This window comes from Citrus sinensis, chromosome 2 (genome assembly GCF_022201045.2).
Source record: "Citrus sinensis cultivar Valencia sweet orange chromosome 2, DVS_A1.0, whole genome shotgun sequence".
Taxonomy (NCBI): domain Eukaryota; kingdom Viridiplantae; phylum Streptophyta; class Magnoliopsida; order Sapindales; family Rutaceae; genus Citrus; species Citrus sinensis.
Window position 1 is genome coordinate 8,144,762 of NC_068557.1, and position 7,888 is coordinate 8,152,649.

Here is a 7,888-nt window from a genome sequence, read left to right on the forward strand (position 1 = left end):
TGCTTATGACAATCTATATTTGCTAGAAACTGTTTCAAGTATAATGAAAACTTTCATTTTAGTTCAGAGGTATAAAGCATAAATTAGGGAAAGAAAATTTGGCCTCATTATGGCACAAACGCTTAGGTCACATCTCTAAAGCTAGAATTGAACGATTAGTGCCTGATGAGATTTTAAGATCTCTTTATTTTATAGAACTTGATATCTGTATTGAGTGTATCAAGGGAAAACAAACCAAAATTAAGAAATTAAGTGCCTACAGAACTTCAGACATTTTATAATTAATTCATACAAATATCTGTGGACCATTCCCCACAGTTACTTAAAATTGTCAACATATTTCATTACATTCATAAACGATTATTCAAGATATGACTATATGTTCCTAATTCATGAAAAAACACAATCTTTAGATGTGTTCAAAACTTTTAAAGCTGAAGATAAGTTACAGCTCAACAAAAGGATTAAAAGTATGAGGTGTGACCGTAGTGGTGAATACTACGGTAGATATGACAGATCAGGTAAACAACGTCCAGAACCATTTGCTAAATACCTAGAGGAATGTGGAATTATCCCTCAATATACCATGTCAGGTTCGCCTAACATGAATGGTGTATCTAAGCGATGAAACCAGACTCCTAAAGATACAGTAAGGAGTAAGATTAGTCATTCTACTTTGCTAAAATTACTCTGAGGTGAAGCACTCAAAACAGCAGCTTATATCCTAAATCAAGTGTCAACTAAAGCGATTGCTAAAACGCCTTATGAGCTTTGAACGAGTCGAAAACTCAGTCTAAAGCATTTACATGTTTGGGGATGTCCAGCCGAGGTGAGGCCTTATAGGCCTCATAAAAAATATTATACTCTAAAACTGTAAGAAGCTACTTTATTGGCTATGCGGAGCGATCAAGGGAGTTTAAATTTTATGATTCTAGTGCACAGATAATTTTTGAGATGAGAACTGCAATATTTTTTTAGGATATTGAGTTTAGGGGGAGAAATCTAGTGAAAAACATTGTCTTTGAAGAGGAAGAGGGATCTATTATTGCTTTTGACAATGTACATGTTTCAATACCTGCCATTGAAGAAGAAGTGAATTTGGATCATCAATCATCAGATAATATTTTTTAACCCTTCTTTCAAAATGAAATAATTATTCTTGAGAATCAAACTCAACAACCTTAGGAGCATGTGCAATTAAGACAATCCATGAGAGAAATGAGAAATGCAATTCTAGATGATTACATAATATTTCTTCAGGAACATGAGGATGAAACTGGAGTAACGGAAGATGATCCAATCAACTTCCATCAAGCCATGCAAAGTTCCAACTCTCAGAAATAGATTAAAGCCATGAATGAAGAGTATAAGTCAATGCAATACAATAAAGTTTAGGAACTTGTCTTATTACCTTCTGGTGCGAAGCCCATTGGTTGTAAATGAATATTTAAAACAAAAAGGGATTCAAATGGTAATGTGGAGAGGTATAAAGCACGACTTGTAGCTAAAGGTTTTACTCAAAATGAAGAAATTTACTATAAATAGACTTTCACTCCAGTTTCTTCGAAAGACTCATTTAGGACAATTGTGGCGCTTGTTGCACATTTTGACCTTGAGTTACATCATATAAATGTTAAGACATCGTTTCTCAATGGTGACATTAATGAAATAATTTATATGATATAACCAGAAAACTTTGTGCCAGGAGACCTAAAGAATATGGTTTGTAAACTAACCAAATTCATATATGGGCTCAAATAAGCTTCTCATCAATGGTACTTTAAGTTTCATCAAATAATTATCTCATATGGTTTTGAGGCAAATGTTATTAATGAATGTGTGTATCACAAATTCAGTGGGAGTAAACATACATTCCTAGTTTTATATGTCGATGACATATTGGTTGCTACAAATAATATAGGCATATTGCACGACACCAAGATTTTTCTGTCAAAACACTTTGAGATGAAAGATCTTGGTGATGCCTCCTTTATTTTAGGAATCAAGATACACCGAGATCGTTCTCGAGGTATTCTGAGATTGTCACAAATGATCTATATCGATAAAGTTTTGAAAAGATTTGGCATGCAAAATAGTAAATCAGGTGACACCCCTATTGCTAAAGGAGATAAATTCAACTTTAGTCAATACCCTAAGACCAATATTGAAATCAAGAAAATGCAGAAGATTCCTTATTCTTCATCTATAAGGAGTCTTAAAGTATGTAAGCGTCCAGATATTGCGTTCATAATTGGCATGTTAAGCAGATATTTGAGTTATTCCAGCATGGATTATTGGAAAGCAGCCAAGCGGGTTATGAGATACTTACAAAGGACAAAAGAGTACATATATGAGATTAAATCAATTAGAGATTATTGTGTATTCTGACTCTAATTTTGTTGGATGCAAAGATAGCAAAAGATCCACATCAGGCTATATTTACTTGTTGACTAGTGGAGTACTTTATGAGAGATTTGCCAAGCAAACGCTCATAGCTCCATCGACAATGGTAGCAAAGTTTGTAGCATGTTATGAGACATTCAATCAAGGAATATGGCAATGTAATTTTGTCACTAGGCTGCGCATTCTAGAGGGTGTTGAAATACCACTCAAGATATTTTGTGACAATAAGTTAGCAATTTTATATTCCAACAACAACAAAGTCAAAACACATTGACATCAAGTTCCTTATTGTGAATGAAAGAGTGCAGAGTGAACATATATATATAGAGCACATTGAGACAAATTCTATGATAGCATATTCGCTCACTAAAGGATTACCACCTAAGGTCTTTCGTGACATACTGCTCGTATGGGTGTGATTTTACTTAAAGATATTCAAATCTAGTAGAAGTTTGTATTATTTTAGTTTATTACTATGTGTGGCTTTAGGATTTTATTAATGTAATTAGGATTATTTTCTACAGAAATAAAATATTTCAGTTTATTACACTCTATTAAGATATTTTGGTTTTGATCTCAATAAAGTAAGAGTAGAACTAGTTGGGAATATGCATGTTTAGATCACGTTGCATGTAATTTCCATGCTATGTATCCACAAACGATCTGTGTTATTAAACTGTATTGATATATGTGACTATGAATAGGTTGAGTTACGATTGATGTAACAAAGGCTGCTATGATCCTATATTGATGTAGTTAATGGACAAGATTGTCCAAATATACTCTAAGGACATAATAGCAATTTTTATGAGCTCATTAAATTAAACACATTTTAGATTTCATTTGTGGCCAAGTGGGAGGTTGTTAGATTAATTTTAATTAATCTAATATTTGGGGCCACACATGAAACAAATAAAATGTGTGTGCTATTATTTAATTAGCCAACAATTAAGTGATCTATTTAATGTTAATTAATTGGCTAATGGTATAATAGTTGTGAGTTAAATACATAGATACTATAGTTTAATTATTACTTCTATGAGAGGCAAAAGTGATAATTAACATAAAATTAAAACTGCTAGTCAGTTTTCTTTTTATACGGTGGTTATGGTACCCATTCTATCTCAATCTCTTTTCATTCTAAAAAAATCCTCTCAGTGAGAATTCTTAACAAAGAATAGAGATTAGTTTGGAAATCCATCACCAAGATAAAGAATTTTTTCTAGTGCATAACAACAATGGATTCAAGTATCACTACTAGAAAAATGGGCTACCATGACAGAGAATATCTGTCATCCGACCCCTCTTATGACAGAGTTTCCATCTATCATTGTAGCCCGTCTCACAAATCTGTGACAACATTTTATCTATCACATGTTCCCATGACAATGTATATTTATCACACATGTGTCACGAACCGAGCGACGTCGTTTTGAAAGACTTTCGAGAATTAATTGGAAATTTTAGCGGGTTATTTAAATTATTTTGAATTTGATGGGTTTCTTCAAAAGCTGTCATATATCAATGATTCACATTCTCTGTCATGAGATTTAAGGTTTAAAAAAGAATAAAATTATTATTTTTAATTTTGAAATTATAATAATATTAATTATTATTATTATTTAAATTCCAGAATTTTGAAATAAAAACAACAAAAACCACATTTAAAACTTGAATTAATTGAAATAAAAATTACATTCAAATTCATAAAAACTATCAAATACCAAATTGTGTGATGCGCTAAAAATTTCAATCACTTGAAACTTCCAACAAATAGCATCACAAAATATATGGTGAATCAAATCCGTATACAATATCTAATAAATCCTTTACAATATCCAATCACCAACACATCACTAGAAAAACAATTAATCCATAAAAAAAACACTCTTAGTAAATTCCCGAAAGCCACCAACATCACCTGAAACATAGGTTACAATAAAATGAGTGCCAAAAAAATACATATTAATATATTGCCCACTCACAATTAATCAAATTCATAATAAAATTCATCAGTGTCTAATTGATTTAATCAGCTTTGATACTAAAGGGAAAATGAGAATAAACAACCCAAGAGAAAATAGAAAATCACATTCGACAATTGACATAATGAAGCAGTAACCTCACAAGCTGTAAAAGAGAAAAAGGGAAGAAAATAAAAATGATGATAAAGCAGTATAACCTGAATGCTTATGTAGCAGTGACAGTTGACTAGGTCTTCCTAAGAGTTGCTGGATTATAAAAGATTAAGTATAAACAAAATATTTTGCAACATAGTACATAGTAAAGAGAAATATAAAACCAAGTGCAATTAATGCCAAAGACGAGAAGAGAACTTTTAGTCTAGCCTTCTACAGATTTCAATTCTAAATTTCTAGATGAATTTTTTTAAAGAGTAGTTTTTCAAGACTACAATTTAATTAATGCACAACATCTAACCTTCCATATATAATTAAATAAAATCCATCAAAATCAAGCTAATAAAAAGAAAGGAAAAAGTTCTAAAAATCCAAAAGATAAAGAGAAAATGTAGAAAATTCTGGAATCACCAAAATCTCCTCAATCTACCAACTTTAATACCATGATTGTAGGCTTGCCAGTCTAAGCCCAAAGCGTAAAGCATAATCTAAAGTTTCCAGTGGGTGAAGAAATGATGATCTCTCAATCAATTCAAAAGGCAAAGACATTGTCGAGCGCATAAATTGTTAGCTTCTCTTCTACCACATCAGATCCTTGATGCAAAATTCAATGGGCAAGTAAAGGGACACATTGAGATAAATATTGGTCAATTTAAGAATTGAAAATGGTGGAAAGAAGTTTAAATATTAGGACAGTCCAGACCAGGGGTTAACATGATAATGAAAAATTATAAATCTCATGAGTTATATATATACAAAAACCAAAAAAAGATAGATAGGCTGGAATCTCTTGGTTCTTAGGAGCAAAAGTATCATTATTTATGGACCAGCTGTTTCAATTTTTCCAAAATTACATCTTCAATTTAGCTTTGCAAGACCATTCTTTGCTCGGCTAGTTTACCTAGTCACCAACTCTGATTGTCCATTTAGGATTGAATCTATATACTCTTATATAATGTCTCTTCTGGAGGAAATAAGCAGAAAAAATATTCTAAATAGATGAGACCCTTTAGTGTGATGATGCTACGCAATGGATGCTTTAAATGCATCCAATTTAATTTATGATGCTAAAGGACCACCGAGTACTGAGGACTAGTAAGTGCAACATGGACCACAAACCAAAACATTTCCAATTAACATAGCACAATATGTGACAAATCAAATTGAAAAAAAAAATCTTCCAAAAAGTTCAACATGTCAATTAAGAGAAAAATAATAGGATGCACATTAATACATCCATAAACAGCATAGTTTCTCTATCAACAAGTTAGTCATAAGCACGAGTCAAAATAAATCATTTGACTGAAATGGTAGAAGACCAAGCAAATAAATGCAAGTACCACCACACAAAGCATTTGCATTTCCAAAAGTGAATTTCATAAAGTTTTTGCAGAAGATATCTTTCTAATAAAAAAAATAAACACAAGTACCAGTCAATTGTAATGGGTTTGAGAACCACATATACCTCTAAATTTGATTAAAACCTTGAAGTCACAGAGGAAATTTTTCAGTGTGTTAACAACATTGATATTCAGCAAGGCTTTGTGTATGAGATTCAGCTTGTGCAGCTTGGGCAGTGACCTGTGCTAGGGCCTGCTAGTGCTTCATTCTAAAGGCTCCCTAGGTTGCATCCAATGAATCAGGGAAATTAGTAATAGATAAACGCAAAATTTGGATACCTAAGTAACATAATGCCAGTGAGGCATGACATACAAAGCAATATAGACAATACAAGTTATCACTCACTCATTCAAGCTCTGGTCATCAAATTATAACCGGAAGCTAATACTCTTTCATTCTTGGTTGCTAATAAAGTTGTGACTAGATTGGAGAATTTCTCACATATTTGGCTTAAAGCTACATAAAGATCTCTATATCTTAGATATGGGAGTTAAAAGTGTTCACAGTTTACATGAAGACAATTGGATCTCCAACACTAGTAATACCAAGAGCTTTTCTTTCATTAATTGTTTGCATTAACCATATGCTTCATCTAAAAAGGGATGAAACTAAAATCAGGAAAGAAAAATGCCCGATTACCATTAAAACTTGACCTGGATAGCCTACTATCCAGTCCATTTGGATATTTAGAATACCAAAACAAGATGAGATTATCTCAGCAATGCACAATCACATTACAACATTGCTCAAAATGTTCTTCTTTCAGATTAATTAAGTCAAGAGTTTTTATCCCAATTACAGGGCACATTTATAAATTCTATAGTAAACGCTTCAGCAAGCTCTAATTCAAAATTCCATAGTAAATGCTTCAGCAAGCTCTAATTCAAAATTCCAACCGACTGCTAACAAATCAAGGCAATGAAGAAAATTCTCCATCCCTCAAAAAAAAAAATCAAAATTCAAACCCAAGGATTATTAGAATTTAAATGCGAAACCCAATAAAAATGAAAGCTTTCCTAAACAAGCTAAAATCTAATGAATAAATGAAGAAACTTTAAGTCTGACAAAGTTAAATTGAATTACCTGTGTAGGCGAAAACAAACTGAAATTTAGCGAGTCAAGCAGAATTGCGGGGCTCAACCTGGGCGGCACCTAAAAAATCGACGGCGGTTGAGCAATCACCAGACCAGCCGATATATTCTGATCAGAGAACCCCAAACCCTAGTGTACAAATGAAGGAACCCATCAGCTTACTTCTCACAAAAGAAGACAGTAACAGCAACTCGAACTTGAAGAAAATCTAAATTAAGAAGACATTAGCTATAGCTCGGAGTTGAAGAAGGTAGCAGGCTACCGGCAACAACCATTAAGTTGCGAAACAAAAGGAAATGGGAATAGCCATCAAGCTAGAGATCGGGGATGAGGACGAGACGAAGACGAAGACGAAGACGAAGACGAAGACGAAGACGAAGACGAAGACGAAGACGAAGAGCAGCAATTTGTTGTCGGCAAGCAGCACAGCAGATGACCAAATCTGTGTAGGCAACGTGATTGTGTGTTTGTGTGTGATTAGGTTTGGATTAAGAAATTAGGGCTTGCCATATGAAGCCGAATGGGAGTCCAACACTTAAATTTTTTTTATTGGTATCAAGATACGGTGTCGTTCCATGCCCAAATTGGCCCATTATAAATTCAATGTTTCATTAAATATTAATATGCTATCATGTGTATTTGATAGATAAATAAACTATCACAAATCTATCATGTCTTTACGATATATGAACATTCTATCACATGTCTGTCATATTTTTATGATAAATGATTAATTTTTTAAAATCTATCACAAAAATTCTATCATAGTAGCCTATTTTTCTAGTAGTGTATGCTTCCGATTTGATGTTGCTCAATAATTTAGTCTGAATTTAAATAAGTTTCAAGAAATTATT

At 32.7% G+C, this 7,888-nt stretch overlaps 1 long non-coding RNA gene across 2 annotated transcripts; it reads right to left on the minus strand.

The window, feature by feature from the left end:
- Positions 1-4,095: 4,095 nt before the first annotated feature.
- Positions 4,096-7,504, minus strand: LOC127900463 (uncharacterized). 2 transcript variants are annotated; one of them, XR_008052645.1, is made up of 5 exons: positions 7,297-7,504; positions 7,084-7,163; positions 6,007-6,161; positions 4,586-4,634; positions 4,096-4,324 (listed from the first exon to the last, which is right to left on the minus strand). It is a non-coding gene; the product is annotated as an uncharacterized LOC127900463 (long non-coding RNA). The 2 variants fall into 2 exon arrangements; XR_008052644.1 differs by lacking the exon at positions 4,586-4,634 and having other exon boundaries at positions 7,297-7,500.
- Between the last annotated feature and the right edge of the window lie 384 nt (positions 7,505-7,888).